The following is a 24,201-nucleotide window of genomic DNA, read 5'->3' as shown; positions in this document are numbered from 1 at the left end:
AAATTATGAGCTCAATTGATGATATCCTGTGTAAGATGCCTGTCTGCTTCCCATCATTTTTAATGAGGTCATAGAGGAAAGAATGGCCAACATTGAATTCCTAAATGCATCTTATTTAGTTGAGATTTACAATAAGACTCCATTGTCTTTTGTAAGAAAATTGAGGTATATGGACAAACTACAGTACTGATGGAAAGATTTCTATGCTGTATGACATTGGCATACTGTGTGTGTGTGTGTGTGCGTGTGTGTCTGTGTCTGTATCTGACTCTTGAAATGGAGCCTTCAGCACAGAAAATACAAAACACAGTAAATGTAAAACAAACATGACATTTAAAACGTTCACTAGAAATAATAATTTTTTGTTCAGAATTTTTTCTTCTTAAAAAAAGTTTGACTTTTTGAAAAGGGGAGACAGAGTGTGATAATGTTTTGTTTCAGTGTCTGAAAACTGATTGATTGACTGACTGACTGACTGACTGACTGATTGATTGATTTGATTGGATGATTTATTGATTGATTGAGAAATAAATCCACTACTTAATTTAGAGATTACACCAATAGTTTAAAGTTAATAACAAAGGGCCAGATTTACTAAACAGGGCAAATTAGCGTAAGAGAACAATTCCACAAATGCGCCGATGGGAGTGGCAAGTTTTGCGCGTGATCTACTGCTGACGCGCAAATTGAAGAACACAGACACAGTCAATTCATTTACATAATGACCAACGCAATCTACCAATAGCAGCACAAATTAGCATTGGGTCGCAAATAAGCAGAGCTGATGCTCATCAGGTGCGGGTCGACACAGGCGCAACTTGTTATATGTAATATACGGATAACGTCTTCCTCTGGCATTCCAAAGTAATTAAAACGAGTGGAAAATATTTTCTCCCTTCTACCACGCGCTCTCTGTTCTCTTCGGTGTCTCCTCCTAGCAGCAACATTTGCAGCCATGTCGCAAAATGGGTTAAAACATGCTTTTTTGGGCGCTAAATAATGGCACAAATACTAGTGAATTAACTAGCGCAAACATTAGTAAATCTCGTTGCGTGATTCATTTAAATACTTTCCTCCCATAAATTTTGCGTCTGAAAGAGAAACTCCTACAAATGCATATGCAATAAGGTCAGCCATAAAAACAACTCAGTCCACGCCTTTTCTACGCTAATTTTGTACTATGTGTCTTTAGTAAATCCCGACAGTAGTTTTTTAACGCCAAACGAGGGTTTGCGCTGGCGCAAGCTGTTAGTAAATCTGGCCCAAAGAGTGCTTTATATTTTTATACAAAACATACAATTTCTTAGGTCACCTAGGTCTTTTGCTAATTTCTAATGTTTCTAATAAACTGATGTTATGACTCACTCCATGTCTTCCATATTTAATATACTTTTGTTGTGCTGTGTAGCATTTTTTTGACAATAGAATTTAGTGCAATAAAACATAACATTAAGAAACCCTTGGCTCTCTGTCATTGTAAGTGAGTGAGTTTGAAATATTGAGATGTAGAACTCTGAGAAATACTAAAAGGTTATAATGCTGTAGTGTTATGTTGTCGTGACAGTCATCTCAGAGTCTCAGAAAAATTGAAAAAAAAAAAAGTTGTTACATTGTACAACAAAAAAGATGAATTATACATCCCCAGTTCTTCTAGACAATCCTCTCATAATGTTTAATTAAAGCTCAATAACATAGACTGCCAATTAAAGGCTATGCAGACAGCAGTCCAGTGAATGGTTAAGTGCTTTGGGATTTGGCTACATGGCCTTTTACATTTTCCATCCCTGTTATTTTTCAATTAGTGTGAAAGAGGCTTGTGCAACAACTTGTAATAAGCATAAAATGGATATAAAATTCATCTTAGATAGCCCAAGCAAAGGCATAATGGCTGTTTCCATTCTACTTGGAGATGTTTCGATGGTGTGAGATACAGGTTAGGTCTTCTGAAGAACTCAGATGCAGATGATTCAGAATAGGATGTGTTGCAGCTTTTTTTTCTGTCTGACCAGAGGATACACGATTACCCAGAAGTTATCATTATGATAGCAAGGTTATATGGTATTGAGCTATAATTTGCACATGTTTTAGTATGTCATTTTTAGTATGAATATTGACAAACCATTTTGTTTTGCAGACATTCTAATTCTGTTTTTATGATACCGTAACATTAATTAATGACATAATTACAACACAAAGTCAACAAATATAAAACTGCAATGCTGAAACTTTCTTCTAAAATAGCAGAGTACAGTGTCAGTGTTTTCTTACTTCAAATAAATACTGTTTAAGTTTTTTCTAGCTAAGAGAACCCAAACTTCAGATCCACTACAGAAGCTGTTATTTTTCAGGTGTAATGTATTGAAATCAGTGTCATGTATTTCTAATCTACCCTCTGCCTCTGAAGCATCAATAAGGAAAGGCCATATCCCTTCTCCCTGAAGTGATAATTACCCACATCACTATTGATCCGCCTATTGATGCATTGCTAATTGTTTGCGGCTCTTTTTTATTTATTTAATTCATTTCCGTACTAATGCGTATGTGTTAACCTTGAGTCGAGGACTCCGGCAGAGTTTTGAATGCAGATGTGGGGATGCAGGCATTAGGATTCTACTTTAAAATGGCAGAGATTTTGTGCCATTTGCACTTTGAAGCTCCGCTGCTTAAGCAGAATGTCAATTCGAGCCAAATTTGTTGCTGTAATGATTCTTTCTTGACGTTGTTGAGATATTGAATTTCGTCCCAGCCTTGAATGTTTCCAAGTTTTCTGAGTGGTCTCACAGGTGCTTGTTGAAGACTGCACAAGATGCAATTATATTGACAAAACTCAAAACCACATTAAAGATGAGATGGAATAATAATTACGATTTTATGTATCAAGAGATTTGAATTAAAAACAACAAAATGCATTCAAATTTGACTTTAGTTATCGATTTCTATACCCATTCAAAACCCAAGGCTAGCATTGCGTGGATGAATATTAATTCACTCCCTTTTGCTCTATTTCAAAAGTACATTTTAAGAGAACATGTTTGCATTTTTTATTGTCAAGTTTAGTTAATATCGACAGAACGAACTTGGTTGAAATGAAATCTGGTATACAGTAGAGTGTGATTCTATCAACCACAAGCACGCAAATCAAGAAAATGATCTATAGAGTATGACAAAACCAATGGCCAGAGAGTATAAAGAAAATAAGAAGCGTGAAAATACAAAGCACCCGTGTGTGAATATGAAACTATATGTCAACTATAGCACTGCTGTTTGCGGCATGGCCTGAGTCTACAGTGCATGCGAGTGAGTGTTATGAATATGCACAGTCAGTACCGAGGTACATCTAGGGCTAATGTGTGTGAGTGATACCGAGAGATAATGCATTTGTGTGTATGTACGCGAGTTCGCAGAGCTGAAGGTGTTTGTGCTGTTATGCCCTCTGGCTTGGCTGCCAGCTTCTTTCCCCCACTTCAGAGCCAGGAGGCAGACTGCCGAGGAATACCGATCACCTTGGCCAGAGATGCTCCTTTGAGCCTTTCTCTGGCATCTTTTCCCCTTCTGCCAGCTTCCTCCTCTGCTCCTCTCTTCCCTTCTGAAGTTGACAACAAAGACATCCTCGGGGTCCTCCTTGATGTAAGACCCGCTCTTGATCTTTTTTCCCTATGTTTTTTGTACCTTAGTGTTGCGCTACTTTCATATTCCGCTAGCACAATATTTACACTCCAGAAGACAAAGCCGGGGTGAATCTTTCATGCTGGCCAGGGCCCTTCAGAAAGAACCAATCACCTGGCCACATTTCGGCTTCATTACCTGGCCAGGCTTATCAGATATCAGGGACAGGTAACCTCCGGCCGTGCCCCACTGTCGCGTGCCATTCCAATCCCGAGCCAAGGATGGAGCCGCCTGGTGTGTAGGAAGACTTTGTTCCCATCTTGATTTGCCTAAACCTATCCGTTTATAATTGAACCGCTCTTTGCGAGTGCAAGAGCGGCAAGAGAGCGAACAGAAAAAAATGGCGAGCACGGACTGAGTTACATCTCTCGGTCTCAAAGTTTTTTATCTCTTCCCTTCTTCTCTGACATGGAGTACCTCCATCACGGCTGCCACAGTTCCCTCATTCCCCCCTGCCCTCCCTCGCTCTCTCTTTCCTTCCCCGCTTCCATGAGGAGAACTCTCCAAAGAGCTAATTAGTGGAGCGAGCGAGTCCAGAAAGTCATGGAGGAGCTGAAGGAAGAGACGCGTGCCTCGCTCGCTTGCCCACACGCTTGCCGGCTGACGGTCAGGGTCCTGCAAAGGGGTCACCAGAGTAACCGGCAGTAACTAGTGGCAGGCAGACCGACAGAGACAATTGAGGGAGCTTCAGAGAGTGATGAGCCACTGACAGGAGGTTTCCTTCAAGAGTCCTAATGGCTTGGAGAGGGACAGGCTCAAAGTACCTGGAAGTACAGAAGCGGCGATGCTAACGATATGCTAACACAGGCTGTATCGCTCACACTTGACAAGGGAGAAAGCTTCGCTGACATACTTAGAGGAAGACAGGGGCATAAAAAAATACAAATAAAATGCTATCCAAAATATTTGCTTCAGTGAACAAAGGCAGTGCTCAGATCATCCAATATACTCAGCATATATATATATACTATGTATATATACTATGCTTACAATATACTATAAATAAACATAAATTTTGAAAAATATCCATTGTTGGTCTGGTGTTGTTTTGGACCCCGTTTGATTGTCATTGTACAGTCATCAACAGTTTCTTCTTTTTGAGGCATTTCTCAAAATATTTTCTTTTGCGTTCTGCAAAAGAAAGAAAGTAATAAGGTTTGAAATGACATGATGGTGAATAAATGATCACTGAATTTTCATTTTTGGGTGAATTATTCCTTTAGCTGGTTTTATTCATTTCAGAAAATGTTATTCACTCCGACTAAATCAACCTGACATGTTATACACTAACAAATGTCATTTCTATGAGTTAACTTATTCAGTAGACAAAAAAGTCCTAAAGTTTTGGAACAACATGAGGGTGAGTAAATGATGACAGAATTTAAATGTTTTGGGTGAACTAACCCTTTGAGCTAACAATTTCAGATTCTTAACACTTTTTTTCAGTGTATATAGATTATTGATTTCCAACTAACAAAATACTGAGCCGGCGATCAGATGTAAACGGAAGCCCTGCAACGTAAATAGTGTAGCAGAATGATAGGGGAGAGACGAATTTGTTGAAGAAAGTTGTTATTTTTGTTTGTTTTTGTGCACAAAAAGTTCTTGTCGCTTCATAACATTAAGGTTGAACCACTGTAGTCATGTTGACTATATAAACAATGTTTTTAATACATTTCTGGACCTTGAATGTGGTCATTTTGTTGTTTTCAATCAAGGATAAAAAAAAAAAAAAAACTCTCGTTCATCAAAAATATCTTAATTTGCGTTCCGAAGATGAATGAAGGTCTTACAGGTGTGGAACGACATGAGGGTGAGTAATTAATGACAGAAATTTCATTTTTGGGTGAACTAACCCTTTAATGATCTACAAGCCAGCTCTTGAGTCTGTCTTGTGTATTACAACAAACTACAAAAGGGTTAAATAAAATGTTTTCAATGAATATTCTGTCATTAATTACTCACCCTCATGTCGTTCAAAACCTGTAAGTCCGTTCATCTTCGGAACACAAATTAAGATATTTTTGATAAAATCCGATGGCTCAGTGAGGCCTGCATTGACAGCAAGACAATTAACACTTTTAATGCCCAGAAAGCTACTAAAGACATATTTAAAACAGTTCATGTGACTACAGTGGTTCAACCCTAATCAACGAATCTTTTGTTTCGAATCAGTGGTTCGGAGCGTAACGAGGCTTTGTTACATCATAGGTGTCTCTCAATTCCAATGTTTCACCACTGGGGGACGTGACTTTGGCAGTTTGATACACGCTCCGAACCACTGATTCGAAACAAAAGATTCGTAAAGCTTTGAAGCTTCATGAAGCAGTGTTTTGAAATCGCCCATCACTAGATATTGTTGAATAAAGACATTATTTTGTTCTTTTGGCGCACTAAATGTGTTCTCGTTGCTTCATAACATTAAGGTTGAACCACTGTAGTCACATGAACTGTTTTAAATATGTTTTTAGTAGCTTTTTAGGCATTGAAAGTGTTAATTGTCTTGCTGTCAATGCAGGCCTCACTGAGCTATCGGATTTTATCAAAAATATCTTAATTTGTGTTCCAAAGATGAACGAAGGTCTTACAGGTTTGGAACGACATGAGGGTGAGGAATTTATGACAGAATTTTCATTTTTGGGTGAACTAACCCTTTAAGTAAATCAACATAGACTGATTACCTAGATCAGGCATAAGATGAATGAACAACACTCAGCACATAAAAGTTAAAAGAAAAAAAAACTTTTAAAAAAAGTTCAGTAAATACAATGTGAGGATATAGGAAGGCAGATAAGAGTTGATAAGAGAGCATAGGTGATGTCACGATGGGATCTGGCGTGAGAGCCAAGCCAGGTTAAATGCAAAAGGAAGAACAAAAGGATTCTGGGAATGTCCGCTGGGTCCTCTATTGCTTGCAGACCAAACTTCAGGAAAAGGTTATGGGGTTGCCATTATATTTTCATGATGATCATTTATTTATTTGTCAAGCAAATCCAATCAGAATAGTAGCCGGGCTTTGCACAAAGCAAACTGTGGTAATTAGCAACAGTGGGAGTGGTGGCAACAACTCCGACTCCATCCACTGACTTTTATGTGTGTGAGCACAGAGAGGTGTGGGCCTAAATATTGATGGACTTGCCAAAGAACATGGTGAAAACTACAAACAGTGTTGTACTGGAATGGCAGAGCACTGGGGTTATCATAAAGATGGCATGCCAACTAACCTGTACAAATCTAAGCTGCTGAAACTCAATAAAAATAGTGGACAATCTGGTCCAAGCATGGGTGAAGATCTGACCTCTTTGAAAACTCACTTTTTGTTTTGCTCCAGCTATCCTAACTATTTTAGCAATGTGTTCTAATAATAAGGTTAAACTGTGCTGATAACATTCACATATATCATATTTTTCTTCTATAAGAAACAATAGCACTTCCTTGAGTAAGTTGGAAAAAGAGTCGTCACTTCTTTGGAACTTTTTGCGGATATTTAATTGAAAATTAACTGCATAACAGTATTTTTTAGGTGCCAAATAAATTCAAATGAAAAAATGTTGAATTACATCATAAAATCCTTATAAAATTATGAGCGGAATTTGCAATAAGGTGAAACCAAGTAGCAGAGTCCATTAAAGAAACATTAGTCATATTTTCTCATGTACTATTCTTCACTACTTTCTTTACTTTTGACTTTTAAATCTTACAAAAACTGATGAAAGTGAGGGATGTAAAAGCAAAAGCACAAATGTCCATTTTTCAACCAAAAAAAAAAAAAAAGCATTAATGCAACACACACGCGTCTTACTGTAGCAACACACTGCAGAACATGACAAAGCTTCCTGTTCAGAGCTGTGTGTTTGTCTTCATATAAAATGTAACATCCTGCCGTAGCCTCGTGCGCCGCGTGGGACCTCACTTTGCAGGTCTCTGGTGTAATCCCATGATTCCTTTATATCCAGGCTCGTTCCTCAAAAGAGCGTTAATTACAGAAAACCTTCATTTCTTTTAATATGGTTCAGGCCAATTAAACAGCACATTATTCACGCAAATATTTTATTTGAAATGACGTTTTTTTAATGAGGCTTCTGCCTTGATTGTTAATCGCCATGAACGTATTAAAAGAAAGGGAGTGCGACACAGAAAAGTGCTTTGTACATCTGCTTTTCGATGAATATTTAACATGTACCCCAGATTTTGACCATGTGCCATCCTGGTTCCTTAAACTGCGCCGTCCTTTCTGTGTCTAACCATTCACGATCTAGTGTGTCGCAGTGAGAATTCGGTTACACTTTTATTTTAAGGTATCCTTGATACAGTATATTTAAGTACTGAGTAATATTAATTAACTACATGTACTTTATATAGGGTTAGTTTAGGGTTTAGTTTAGTTGCATGTAATTATGCATAATTTATAGTTATTAATATAGTAATTACATTGTAACAAGGACACTAAAATAAAGTGTTACCGAGAATTCTTTATAACTTAAATCAAACAGAAGTCACTCGTATGAACACTAAAAATGTTACTTTATACAGGCAGCTTCAACACTGGTGAGCATATAAAAATTATATCATATTTAATGGGAAGAACTGTATAATTCAAATGATAACTATTTGTATATACAAAGTCTTATATGCAAGGACTTTGCATGCAGTGCCTGTAATTACAATGAATGGAAACATGAGGCTTGTATCCAGTTCCTACTTGTCCCCATTTTCAGAGCACTTGTCACAGCTCCCGTCTTTAATAAATTCTTGCTCTGTTAAATAATTCAGCCTTTTATCAATAAAGCTCAATGTTACTCTATCTCTTAGTCTTCACATTCAATTGTAGGACTATTTCTTTATTCATTATCTGTGTCATTTTGTCACTTTCTAATGTGCGGCTCTCTGAAACGGCAATCTGTATTTTTCCTAGTTCTCCGTCTTTTCATCTCTCACATCCATTTTTATTTTCGCTCCCTCCCCGTGCACATGGAACGGAGTTTTATCAATGTTCCTGACATGTCCCCTGTTGTCCATCTTATTCCCAGAAACCGAAACAGAAATACTAAACTTTTTGGTCTAAATTTGTATTGATTTTGTGGATTAGCTCAACTAATTAGATACTTATGGTAGTCAATATGTTTTCTAATGAAGTGCAGAGAGTGCCTTCCACATTTAATTCTCAGCAATCACGATAATCTCTTCATGACCTCATCACTCTCCTTAAGTAAGAGTACTTGTATTCTTGTATTTCCCCCCACTTTTGTGTAAGTCACAACATCTCAGAATACCTTAGCATAACAGTGCGCTCCTAAAGCGAAATGTGTAGGCAGTAATGCACACTCCTGATATCGATTTTGCACCGTCTGAGACGACATGACAAACAGATTTGTCCACAGTGGCAGTATTTTCAGGGATTAACATTGTCCTGGTTTGGTTAATCTTCATTTGTTTTTTCCTTTCAGTACCTCTGGGCAGCATGAATTATTAAAATGCCTCTAATGACATGAGTAGTGCCAGATAAAACCATGACCTTGTAAGCATTGATCTCCCGAGATACACCAATAAACTCTAATTTGGACGCTCTTGATATGGCAAAATTCAGACTTGTATTCAAAACGCCATCGATCGCCAGCCAATTATTCTCCACCTTTTCATTCCACTCGGCCTCATTGATTTCAAGCTGTTGTTTGAGTTGCAGAATTACTGCTGACAACATGCAGCGTGAACTTGCACAAGTATCATTATGATTCTATACTGAATCCTTGTAAGTTGTTTAGTACAATGCATGTATGTATGTAAGTGTTACTGTAATGAATTGGGGTAGCTACTTTAAACAATGAGTCTTTTGTAAGACTTTGATTTAAGGTTGCAATGAAACGGAAGGGACAGATATTTCCCCTGCATAGTGATGAACATCCGAGTGAAACGGATTATCGAAAAAGGCATTACACTCAAAAATGGAGGCAGATGAACGTAAGATTGCAGTGGCGACATTTAAGCAGACTAAATGATTGGAGAAGTCCTTTATACGTCACCATAGAGAAGAAAGAACAGAGAAAAAAATATTCTAGCTACGTATATGCATTATGTTTGTTTTTATCAACATTTGAATGTTTTAAAAAACTACATTTTAAACAAAAAGCTGAGAGAATTGCGTTTTCTTGTCAAAGACAATTTGTCAAAGGATTCAGAACTAGGATCAAAACACAGATGGAGTAGATCGAGTCCATCAACACCCCCAAAGCCTGCACAGTCCTATACCTCTTTGTGGATTCGACATTTCATTTGGTAATGTTACGCAGTTTTAATTTATATGCTGTTTAATATTTTATAATTGTGTTCTTCACTTGTTTTTGGATTCAAGGATTCTGTACTATTTCAGAAGATGCGTAACAGCGCCCCCTATGTATAACAGTGAAAACATGGATTGCAGTAAAATTCCGTCAATGGCGAGGAAGCGTTGCGTCATAAATGACAAGAAGTTCCATCAATGGCAGGGAAACAGTAAAGTTTATTTATGAGTCATACTGAACAAGATCAAAGCTCCTGATCACTGTTGTGTTGTAAGTACTTAAAGTACTTGTAAAGCTTAAAGTCAGTATGAAATCAAAATTTACCCTTTCTATATGTTCTTTCATGTTTCTGGTCTTATTACGAAAGATTCATTGGTTTTTATACAGAAAAATGGCTTTGCAATCTTTTAATACATGTAAGTATACACAAAGTATATAATAATACAAAGTTGTCTTTGTCACTACATTTTGATATGTAACTGACTGGCCACTTTTCAGTTTGTGATACATTATATCCCCTTCTTGTCGAATATCCAGTTTCACTCGTCACATTTGTCAGAAATGTTGCAAATGGCAGTTCTCACTCTATATTTAATCTTCACCAAATTATCTTGATTTAAAGACAATTGCTGTTGCACAAAAAGCCCCTTTACGTGTGTGTGTGTGTGTGGCAGGTTATTTTGTTATATCCTACTACTACTGTTCCAGTGAAAAGACAGTTGTGTGACAAAGGGTGTGTATGTGTGTTTATGTGTGTTTGTGTCTGCTGTCTGAGAATCTACAAGCAGAGACCGCAGTGGGACTTGTCTGTGCGTGGGGCTAAGTGAAGGTGACAGTGTTTCTGAGCAGCTTCCTCTCGCACAGGAGAGTGATGAGACTCCCTGTGATTGAAGGAACATTCCTGCAGGCATCCTGCAAGGCTTGTAGGATTCAGAGCACTGTCACCAGGGGAACAGCAGCCGCGGCTACCCCAGGCTTTAAGGTGTTAGCCTCTCGCGAACAGCCACCGGCACGCTGGAAGTGACCTGGCAGAGACTGAAGTTCAATTATAAACTGCATCTATAGGATTAGCACAATAACTTACGGCACATTGCATTAAGCTATTAATGATATGATATTGTATAAAGGAAGAGAAGTGCATCAAATATGTAAACTGTTAAAATAAAAAGAAAGTTTTAAGTTCAAAGATTGCATTTAAGAAGGCACGTCCTTAATGGAGGATTTTGTTCAAGACTATGTGCATGATTATGAGTCTGTACTGAAAACCGAACAACTTCCTAAGATCCATATTTGCGGAAAAATATCAGGTAGGGTGGAAGAGGCACGTAGCACAGGCTGTCAAGGTTCTTAAAGGTCTAGTTAGCAGAGGTAATAGATGAGAGTTGTCAGTTTCACAGTTTATGAGCCCCACATGTCCCCTGAGAGCTACCGTAGCCTCTGGCCATTCTGCCCTTACCTAAGGCATGGACCGCTGGAAAAAAATATAAGAGAACCTGATGCTTCTAGTCATTCTGCATCCCTGCATCCATCTCAAAATAATTGGTGAGGCACCTTTCCACAGAAAAAGAGAAGGGGGTATGAAAGAGTAATAGCTTGCAGCAAAACTGCACAGGTCTGTTGGTTCAACTCTGATACACTGAGTCGGTGAAGGTTGTTTCTCCAGCGGAAAGTTTGGAAAAAGTTCCGTGTGACTTAAATGATTAACTGCCTATCTCAGAAATGTAAGGTCTGGAGAAAGTCAGCTAAGGGGTATTATTTTAATTGTTAATTAATTAAATTAATTTAATTTAATTGTTTAAATTGTCGTTTTGTACAATTGTTTGTTCTTTTTTGTAACTTTGAATCCACTAATACTTTACAATAAAGTCCTAATAAATTCTGATTATAACTTATCATTTATCATAATTAATATTAATCTCTACATATAGGCCTACTAATAATTTAAAAAAAAAAAAAAAAACATTTCAAGATGTATAAATGAACATTAATTCATGTTTTATGAACAAACATAAATTAACACTCAAAAAAACGAACCTTCACTGTTGTTAGTTTCACTCAAATAATCCTTGTTCACATTACTTAAAAACTCATGTAACTTCATGAACTTAATTTAACTAAGTTGTTTCTACTAAAAATTGTCGGCTTTACTTAAGTGTTTGTTCAGTCAACTTAATATTGTTGAGTGAAACGCACAAATTAATGTGGACATTACTTACTGGGCAGTGGATCCGTAGTTCCCAGCACGCTTTGCAAGGGACTGCATTAGGAGAGTACATTTAGGGATTAAAGTGTTATTTTATGCGCTTTTCAGTAAAGGGAAAGATGTTGTTAGTTTATGTTAGTGTTTAATGACACCAGTTATGTTGGACTTTTAAAGGGGTTTCTGTAGTTTTTGAATTTTGTGGTCATTATGCAGAAGAGTGGTGCCTGTGTTTAGGCTGTGATCACTCATATACGCATGTTTATAGGATGGAATTCCTGCACTCATTTAAATTGAGTTTGTTCAGTGCATTTTGTAGAGCAAATAGTTAATTTAATAAGGTAAATTATGTGAATAATTGTGTTTACCTTACGTATTAAGTAAACTACATATAAATATTATGTAACAGTGACAAATTCAAATGATTTGTATTTACTCAAAGAAATGTTGTCAGCGTTACTTGAATTTCTTTTGTTCATACAACTAAATTGTTATTTGTACAAATTACTCAATATAATTGTGTGGAACCATTTGACACTGCCTTTTTAAGTAAATCCAACAATTAATTTTTTAGTGAATGAATGAACAATATTATATCCATAAATTAATGTATATATGTACATGCCTTACACACAAATAACTGAAAGCTAAGGACCTAAAGATCAACTGAATGTTTCACTGTCTCTCCCACTTTAAAATGTCATGAATATTTACATCAGTAATGCTTTAATGGCTTTGCCATGTAAACTTCTTAACAGTAATAGTATGCAAATATAATATTATAGGCTAGGTTTAAAGCACAACACTCTGTTTTGGAGTCCTGAAAAAGCTGAAGACCCGTGTGTTAAACTGTGAAATTTAGACACCACTCCTGCCTTTAACATCTTTATGTTTTAGCTTAGCTAAGTCCACTATAGATGGAAATTTATCTGTTGCTAATCTGTCATTTTTCTTCTTCACACCAACATTCAGACATTTATGCGACCTATTTCACTTCCAGCGTTTTTCATCCACTTAATGACATTTTTATTATTATTATAGTGTAAATATCGAATCAGAAAACCATAAACATGGGTGTGTGTTTTTTTTATCCATGGTGGTGAAGCGCAAGCAAGCAAAGGTTTCGGCCCTCCTTCCTGACAACCTGTCCAGCATCTAATGACTACCCCAATCTCCATTTGCAATTCTTTCTCTCATCTCCCTCCCCTCCACGCATATCCATCTCTAATCTGGTAGAAGAAAGGCCCTTCTCACCCGCAGAACTCTGGGAAGACAATACCACTGGGTTTTACGCTACCTGTAAGCTCAGAGATAAGAAGGAAACACAGTGAAATTAAGGGGGAAAATCATTATTCTCTGAATGAGACGTCTCGGGCTTGATCAGAGGGCAAATCAAAGCCCTATCTCTTAGGCTACTTAAACATTCACTTTAAAAGTCGGCAAACTGATTGTACTCATATGGAAATCGTGGCTGCCGTGCCGTCACCGGCCTGCATTCTCTCCTGTCTCCAGGTTCTCTGGGATCCCAGCAGAGCCCTCACTCTCCCCTTCATTAGAATCCTCCTGGTGAGGGGCAGACTCTGAGAAATGAGCAAAAGATGTAAATTCGAACGCAGAAAGGAAAAGGTTCAGATCTTTTCTCTTTTTTCCCCTGACAAGCTCTAGAGAGTATAATGAAACAAGAAATGTTATGGAAACTGAGAGTAGTTCGTCTTGTATGGCTCAGATGGTGTACTGGGCCGCTGGTGTTTCAGACGGACGGCTGTGCTTTTGTCAGTCAGTGGGCATCAGGCGCACATCGTGACAGGAGGACACTAGAGTAAATTGAGACTTGTTGCCTAATTTTACAGTTGATTATTAAATAACGTTCTTATACCAAAAAAAATTAGTCCATCCATACATTTTCACATTCCACAAAACATGTAGCTAATCTTTACAAACATGACATGAACTAACAATGAAAAACACTTCTAAAGCATTTAGTTAATGTTAATTTCAACATTTACTAAAAATCAAAAGTTGTATATGTTAATATTATTTAATGGACCTGAGCTAACATGAATTAACAACAAACAGTTGTATTTTTTATTAACTAGCAGCATTAACAAATATTAATACTGTAACAAATGTATTGCTCTTTGTTAGTTAAAGTTAGGTAATCCATTAGCTAATAATAACTAATTGGACCATATTGTAAAGTGTTACCAATAAATCAAATAAAATGTTTAAACAAAGATGCACTGTATTTTTGCTTTAAATCATGGAACTGATTTGTGTGCTCAGCATTCAGATGTTGAAAAGCATTTAATTAGGACGTGCCCATTACCTGCAACAGCATTTGATATTCCAAACACTCATTCTGACTGAAAAGGCCTTGATTTTGGGTTGATCTGTGCGGATTTATAACAGTTCCGTGGAGCATGCAGACGGCAACAAGAGCACGGTCGCTAGGCCGAGACCTAAACATGCATTAAGATTACCACCATCCTCATTAGTGCCCTGACGGACAGCATCATCATCATCTATTAGTGCGGGGAAAATATTCAGACGGGGTGTTCTCAACAGCTCAATGGCCATGAAATTGATCACCTTAAAAAAAAAAGGTGGGGGAGGGATAGAAGAAGGCTGTGGTGTTCTTATACACTGGAAAGATTCATGCTCTTGGGCTTCTGCATTGATGGGCTGTCATGTAGTTGATAGGACTGTGCTTTAATTGGGGAGTGTATTAAACACTGTGCATGGTTATTGGGTTTTCATATTAATGGAGCTTCAACTTGGCATGTACTTAAAGAATGAAATCTAAATTATTGATGCTGACGATTATTAATTTTGATGTAGGATATGGGAAATTCTAGTATTCTGTAGATGTGGCTGATCTTTCATTGCCTGGATGAACCTAAATTGTTTAAAATCTGAGCTTGAAATAAATATGCATTCAATTCATAGCATTGTATGTTTGAGCAATATCACACAAGCAAGAGCGCTGTTTTTCCTGAATATATATGTAATTCGGCAAGCAATCACATTATTGCGAGACATTATTGTTTTTAATTCACAAGTTAATATCGAAAAACATACAAAGCCATGACAGAATCAATGCTGTGCACCTCCAAGCAACACATATTAGGTGGTCTTTTGTTACTGAATGAATCAGCACTTTGAACAATTCGGTTGAGGGGTTTATTTTTTCTTTTTTTTTTCTTTCTTGTTTTTCCATCAGCGTATTTGGATGAATCTCTTAAGTGAATAATTCAATGACTCACTCTTAAAGACAGTAGGTGTGTACAAAATCGTATACCAGGTGCTTAGGTACTAAATTTGCAATAATAATAATAATAATGTGATTGTAAAAACATGTCCTATATAGTATGAAAGTATATAGTATGGAATCTGAATGAACCGCATCCGTGACTCATGGCATCAGTTGTGTCGCTTCAGTGACATTCATAACTCCTCTCCCGTGGCCTCATGGGATAGTAAAGTGTCCATCTAATTAATGCGCACTTCACAATCTCAGTGGAAGTAGTGGGTCATCCAGGTATACTTTTTGCCTACAGTTTAATGAATACTATAAATTCATAAACATACTACTCATTTTATGTACTGTTTCTCGCCAACTAGTAGGAAAGGCATGCTCGACACAGGGAGTCACTTGTTTCATTCCTGAATGAATCAACATGTTTGAACAAATCTGTTGAATGAATGATTCAGAACACTCATTTATAAAGACAGTCACTTGTCGCCACCTACTGGCATATCGATGCAACCTGCAGAAACAGTCACTGAAAAATCTACCAAGTAATGTTTAGATTGACAGTTTGCCCATAATGCGAAAACACTGACAAGCCAAGTGATGCAAAAAAATTAATTTTTAAAGCAGATGAATATTCCAAGTGCTGTTGGACTGTTCTATCAACATTTTTGGAATGCTGCTTGGCCAATCAGATTCAATGACCATAACCAGCTTTGGCATTTGTATTTACTTAGAGGATAGCCTTACCTCACAGGAATAGTGCATTTTCTGTTCATATGGTATGATCAAATTGCTTTGAATATAAATTTCTTATGATTTTGAGAATTTATATCATTTTTTTTTTTTTTTTTTGACAATCATTGATATATTTGACTACTTTTCTAAAGGGTCACATATATGTATATAAAAGCCCTGACTACAGATGTTGAAGTGCAATGATTTGATTCATTACAATGTTGCTTCCAGTTAAATGATTGACATATCCATTTAATAATCCTGATCTACAGCAGGTGGTGTGGTAGAGTTATGAACTCAGAGCCTCTTTTCTCACTGACTTTCACAGGCCATTTCTCTGTTTCTCTCTGCTGTGCAAGGTCACATAACCTTGGGCTAGCCAGACCCATTGAGCCTCTGAGGCAAATAAGAGCTGTCACTGTGGCATTTCACAGCTAATTCCCATGACAACAAAAAAAGAATAGCCCCTAATAAGAATCAAAGCTATCATCAGACCAATCAATGATTTCTATTTATATACAGAGCAATCCAGAGACAGCCACAGATAAGATGGCAATTACATTGCAAGTATTATATGTACACAACTTGCAGTGTGAAATCGTCCTGAAATTGAAAAGACAGTAATGGAGATATTCTGTGTTTCTCTTGGGAGCAAAAAAAAAAAAAAAAAAATCTTTCACTATTGTTCAGAATCTTATTTGAACTCTGACCGCTACATATTTTACCATGGCGATATAAACAAAAGTGTTATTATGTAATTGAGCTCAATGCCTATGAGGACAATTGTCTTCAAAATGAGCGCTGGAGGAACTCCAATAATGAGTTAAAAACGTCTTTGTGTCTTGTGCCTGTGGGGAGCTAGCTATGATTAATAATTACTGCTTTAATTGTCTAATGTTAATTAAACACAATGTTATTATCTGGAATTAGTTGGAAATCTGGTCGTATTTGACTGTGACTAAATGGATAAGAATATCCATTGTTTCAAGACTGGTCTGCTTGGTGGACATTTTGGTAATTCTTATTTTATAGAAACATCTACCACGTACAGCTGGAAAGGCACTTATACAATAAGGACAGTGTTTTCTCTCTCTCTCTCTCTCTCTCTCTCTCTCTCTAGATTTTCACTACCATTGAGTTTAGTACCATCAGCATGATTTGTTTTTGAAAGAAGTCTCTTATGCTCACCTCCAAGGGTCCATTTATTTGATAAAAAATACAGTAAAACAGTAATACTTGGAAAATATCATTACAATTTAAAAATTGTTTTCTTTTTTAATATATTTTAAAATGTAACATTTATTCCTGTGACGGCAAAACTAAACTTTCAGCATCATTTCTCCAGTCTTCAGTGTCACATGATCCTTAATCATTCTAATATGGTGATTTGCTGCTCAAACGGTACACGTTAGTGTATATTCCACAACCACACACACACACGCACACACACACACACACACACACACACACACACACACACACACACACACATATATATATATATATATATATATATGTTTGGTTCAGTTCAGTTCATGCAGTTAGACAACGAATACAGTAAGTCACAGATGATCCACACTCCAATCCAGAAGGGGGTGCTCACAGTAATACATCGCTGTTTGCTAACCGCCACAACAGGGAAAAGAGCAGAAGGAGAACAGCACATACACGAACAGTGCTGCCAATTTACAGATGTAACTCGACTTCCCCGCCCTTTTGAGACTTTTTTCAAAAGCCTAGCGACAAATCTAGCAACCTCTTGGGCAAACCTTATCTAGATTCCATGATTTGCCCACTGATCTATATTTATATTAATATAGATCAGTGGACTCGCCAGTATGAAGTCATCTAGTGACATTTAGCAGCCAGTTTTAGCTACTTTCAGCTGAAAGCAATTGGCGCGAATGACTTGAGCACTTGAAAACAAAGTCCACTAGATCCACGTCTTTTTGTGCTCATGGACAAAGGAGAATACTTTAAAAGGCTTGTGCACAGTTGAGTGGAACGTGGGAAATTAAGTATAGAAGGGCTGGGCTTAAGCTTTGAATGTTTAAATATAGTTTATTTGGAGCAAATTGTAACACTCCTAATGTACAAGTTTTATTTTTCATTATTCTATTTATTTTGTACTTTTAAAACACAAGACGTTTTTCAGTTTTGTAGCTAATTGTGACCAAATACATTTGTTTTTTTATCAATAAACTCCTAATTTACTGCTTATTAATAGTTAGTAAGTTAGTTGTTAAGTTTAGATATTGGGTAGGTTTAAGAATGTAGAATAAGGCCATGCAGAATAAGGCATTAATATGTGCTTTATAAGTACTAATAAACAGCAGTAATTAGGGGTTTATTGAGGCAAAAAGTCATAGTTAATAGTGAGAATCGGACCCTAAACTAACAATGCGACCATTGTACCGAAATTGTAATGTACCAAGACCCTAGAACCGAGGTACGTTCAAAACCATGACTTCTTTGTACCGTTACACCCATATATATATATATATATGTGTGTGTGTGTATAAACCAGAAACAAGTACATTTGTTCCAAACCATAAGCACCTTGTTCCCCTTTACATTGCATTGTTCTGTTTCCATCACCCACAGCTAAGTAGACGACACAAGCTCAAGCACAATGTCCCGTACACCAAATCTGCTCTGTGTCCGTTCCCATGACGCAATTGCAGGACATTAATGGACCTTTCATGTGCAAAGCTCTCTGGCAGCCGGAAGGCAGAGAGCACAGGGAGAGACAAGGGCCGTGGTAATTGACGCCTAGCCTGGGAGAACAATCAAGGCCAAAGCAGCAAAGCAGCACATCCTCTAATTATTGAGAAGTCTAGCATTGAGGTACGATGATAATCAGTCTCCCAGAGACCTGCGCCTCTGTGTGGTTAGAGCCGATTTATCGTGTTTCTCTCCCCGCTTCCACTTTTATTAAAGATGATATTTCATATTGAGGAGGAAAAAGGGATCTCCAGACAAAAGTTAAAATGCAAAGTTTCCAGTCTGAAAGAGACGACTCGGATTATTTCTTGGCTTATCCGCTGAGTACATCCAAGAAAAGGGATGAATGTGGAACAAAACATCAAAGAGCTAAAACTAAGAAAAAAGGAACTGAAAAATGCTGTTAATTATTTAGTATGAAAGTCAACAGGTGGTCAAGAGTGCAACACAGGGAAATGGTTTAATTATGATGAATTATGGATGAATCTTGTACGTATGTAAATATGCTGTTCATTGCCTAATTGTAAAAGAAAGTGGATCCAAAAAAAAAAAAAAAAAATCGCAAAATTAATGTGTGCATGTGTAATTAAATGACAATTAGGTTAATTTAAAAATAAAGTCTTAATCATAGATAAGTGGTTCTTTTTACAGTTCTCAATCCGTTTATGATATGCTTATGAAGTAACTTGTCTAGGAATGTGTATTTGGGAAGAATTCCATGTAAATTACAGAAAGACTCCCAACATCTTAACTCTCTTCAATGTTGCCAGAAAATAATCAGAACAACTTAAAGGATTTGAAATAAGATCTTATGTTGTTTTTATCTGACATACTTGATGACCAGACTTACATTTTTTTCATTTTAAAAATAAAGTGGAGTGAGCCAATTTTTTTAAAACTGTAAAAATTCTGTTGGCTAACAAGCCTGCTTCAACATGCTCGGGTCACTTTCCAGTGGAGATGGAGCAGTTGGAAGTGTCACAAAAACAATCATTTCCTCAGAGACGCTGTATGCGCCTCTAATGGGCTGTGCTTAGTGCAAAAAAAAAAAAAAAAAAAATTGGGAAGTGGCTGGAAAAACCTTTAGAACTGTCTTAGATCCCTGGGCATGGAAACCTCCAAGATAAGTAATAATTGATAAACGCTGGGGACGAGAGTTGCCAGCTGCTTAAAAACCCCAAGATACTGTCTTAAATATACTGGAATACGATTATGCCTTTCTTTTATCCCTATTCATTAACGTATTTTAACCCATCTTCCCTTTTCTTTTCTTTGGCTCCCGCCGATGCCAGTGAAAGAGGGGGAGAGAAAATGACCATTTTTGTCAACACAAGATGTGTAATAATTACACAGGTTTAAAATAGAGAAAATAAACACATTCCTGTTTATTAATTATATTGATTTAATTTAAAGTCTCTGCTCTGTATTATTATTATTATTATTATTATTATTATTATTATTATTATTATTGTGCCTTTATTTGATCATTCCTGTTTATTTTTAATTATATTGATTTAATGTATTCTCTCCACTTTTCAGTATTATTATTATTATTATTATTATTATTATTAATAATTCATAGTTATTGTAGTCTCTAAATTGTTAATACTGTATATTAATAGGCTATATACAAATATGCATTCTTCATACATTATCACTGTAATTTAGAAATTATTATTGTTTAATTAGCTCATATATAAGGAGTTAGATCATGTTTTTTATGCTTTGTACCCTAATCCTAACCCTAACTGATGTATTTTAACAATGTGATCTTATGAGTATTTATATATTTACCAAACCTACATTTACTTAAATTTGCTTAATGCATTTATAAACAGGGACACTTAATATTAATGCAATTAGTGTCCAATAAAGGTTGGTTTAAAGAACTTGACCTAAGTTTGAACTATTTACTCCTAATAACCATTAATAACTCATTTACTACTGGTTTAAAATACTGTACATCAGTTATATGGTAAGTTGTTAACAAAGCATAAAAAAACATTATCTAATTTTTATGCACATGAGCTAATTAAACAATAATAAATGTTAATTACAGTGACAATGAATGAAGAACTTACCGTTTGTATATTAAAATATTAGCAATGCAGAGAATTGAATTAACAATGAATTAACTACAAACTAATAGTTTGCAAGTGATTTGTAAATACTTTATACTGTATACATATTGTAAAGCATTACCATTTATTCAGATTAAACAAGCATGAAATTTAATGGTCTTTCAGTGTTAACAGAGTATATCTTTACTAGCTTTACTCTATAGGGTGGACTGGGTGAACTAGGTAATTAATACTATAGGAACTCATAATTGGGGAAAAAAAAAAAAATGTTAGTCCTGCAACTGTTTAGTCTATAGGGCCCCTCGTGAAATGGCCCATAGAACACATTCCACCTTGATGACTGTCCTGACTGTAACACACATATTGAAACTGTAATTAAAACCAGATCCAAACAACTGAGCAAATCGGAAAGAAACTCTCTGCTATCTATTGAAATATTTGGCTTAATCTGAGTGAAATTTAAACAAAATCGTCTGCTGGCTAATTATAAATAACATCTGGCAAGGCATGAGCTTTCAAAATGTGTAAGAGCTGTTTTTGTAGCAGTCCTTGAGTGTTGCTGAATTCTCATTAAAAGACACTCACCTGCACATGCAACATATGCAGCACAAATTATGCATGACTTGACACTGTGTAGCATTTTCAGAACACTCATGTTTCATGTACACGAGGAACCACAAAGAACATCATTAGGGGTTTGTAATTAAATTGTCCTTTATTGTTGTTGGATACTGTTGAACTTACTGTAAAACAACTAAACACTGCCTCAATTGCACCTTCATATTATTTAAATTCAAATACAAAATCATGTTAATGTTATGCAGAAATGGCCTGGAATTTTCCGATTTTATCAGACAATTTATAAAATAATCTATTTGAAATATGTTGCTGAAAAACCATGTTACATGCCACGCTCTTGTCTAAATAGTCATTTATCTGAGCAACTGAAGGCCATATTTAAAATACATTAAAGTCCTCAGACCATGTTTAATGAATACATTTAAATAAGAGCTTATTAAAGTATGCCAGCTAAAATGAGAGGTTAAAACATGTAGAAAATTTCTTCCACTGAGGGTCATTTGCAGAGTCTTTCATACCCCTTTTATTTTATTCATTGACTCTTACATGAAATATCTTTTACATCACATTTGCCTCTCCTAGTGGCCATCTTAAAAAGACACCAAAAAGGCAGATTCTCTGTTAATAACGTCTGCAGATCAGATTATAATTAGGCTTCAGCACATTAGTCTTAAGGAACAACAGATAGAATTAAGCTATTCTGTCATCTAGTGTATCTTAATAATAATAATTAATTGGTATGGTAATGTACCTTATGGTAACACATAATAATAACAATAATTTGAAGTCACATTTTATGAAAGCCAGAGCACAACATATTTTTGTAGCACAGAACCATTTGTTCTTATTGCATGTATTTTTCCCATGCTCTATCATACACAATTTATTATTTATTGCAGTCTTCTGTAATACAAATGGTCTTAGGATAAAGACAAATCAAGAATTTCCATGCTACCAAGGCGGAAATAGATTCCTAAACAACTTTTGTCTGCCGAGGAAATTGGCACAGGAGTGAAGGGGGGCTCGGCAGACATCGACCAGGATCTGTGTCACTAGAGAAAATGACAAAGCTGCACTTGAGACAAGCACAATTTCACATTAATGAATAATTGAGATGCAGAAATATCCGACAGGGCTGGGAGCTTCTATCCCATGTTTGCTTTTTCTAATTATGATTATATAGGTGCCTTGAATTGTCGGGCTTCACTCACAGGGTGTATTTAAATCATGCATTCAGCTGTAAATTCTTCTTAAAATAAATAGCTGATGTTAAATCACTGTTGTGTTACAAAGCTTTGATTGTCAATAAATGCACAGAGTTTGTGTCCTTGGGACTGACGGGAGTGCTGTTGGAAAACTTTTTCGCTAACACTTTACAGTAAGGCTCCAACTACATTATTATAAACTAACAATGAAAAAATATTTCTAAAATTAATCTTAGTTTCAACATTTGCTAGTTGAAAGCTGTAGGCTTATCTGTATTAAATGGGCCTGAGCTAACATGAAATAACAATTCAATTAGTTGTATTTTTATTAACTAACGTAAACAATGTATTGTTCATTGTTAGTTAATGCATTAACCAATGCTTTAACTAATTGGAAAGTGTTACCAGTTTTTCCATGGTGAAGTAGGATTGGCTTTGAAATCTTAAAGTCTTACATTATCAATGATGGCTTCAAAACTGGACAACTTGGATGTCAGTTAATATCAAGGAGGAAGAGAGCAAGAAACTAAAGCGTCAAACTGAAAAGACGAGAAAGTTAGAGAGAGACCGAAGGAATGTCTTGCTGCAATTAATGTGAAGATGGCTCTTTTTTTTTTTTTTTTTCTTTCTGGGGAAGGCAAACGGGAATTGGCGGTTTCCATCATCGCTAGTGGGGATGAGTAGGTACAGGAAAGGAAACTTCAGAGCATCTTGAGTCCATTATGTTGAATTCCAAACCTCATCTCTAGTCTAAGGAGAGAAAGTGAGAGAAAGTTTCATTTTTAATGACAACTCATGAATTATTCCATTTATTGAATACACTGTTTTCTGAGGTAGCATGTCCAAGAAAGGTGAAGATGAAACATGCAGAGAGTCTATGTCGTTTAGTTGGGTGATAAGGTGGCAAATGACACCTGTTGAGCAAAACAGGAACATTCCTAAAAAACAGATCCTTGGAAAAAAGTTGTCCTGTTTCTTCTTTCTCTGAAAGCCTCTTTTGCTCCAATTTGACTCTACGGAGGGAAAAACAAAAAACAAACATCAGGTCAGGGAGCCGATCTAAAGCTAGTCCCAGTATCCCCTGTAAACAATGGTTATGCATAATCAATAAGAATATGTGTGATTCAGTAATATAAATGTTATCAAAAGTAATAACTGAAATTAACAATTAAAATGACATTTTAAAAAATAAATAAAATCGATGCTCTCTTAAGAATTTCCGGTGACACTTTACGATAAGGTTCATTAGTTAACATTAGTTAACATGAAGTAATAATGAACTGTACTTCTACAACATTTATTAATCTTTGTTAATGTTAATTTCAACATTTACTAATACATTATTAAAATCTTGTTAACATTACTTAATGCACTGTGAACTAACATCAACAAACAATGAACAACTGTATTTTCATTAACTAACGTTAACGAAGATTAGTAAACACAGTAACAAATGTATTGCTCATGGTTACTTCATGTT

This window comes from Ctenopharyngodon idella, chromosome 1 (genome assembly GCF_019924925.1).
Source record: "Ctenopharyngodon idella isolate HZGC_01 chromosome 1, HZGC01, whole genome shotgun sequence".
Taxonomy (NCBI): domain Eukaryota; kingdom Metazoa; phylum Chordata; class Actinopteri; order Cypriniformes; family Xenocyprididae; genus Ctenopharyngodon; species Ctenopharyngodon idella.
Note: the sequence above shows the minus strand (reverse complement) of the source record.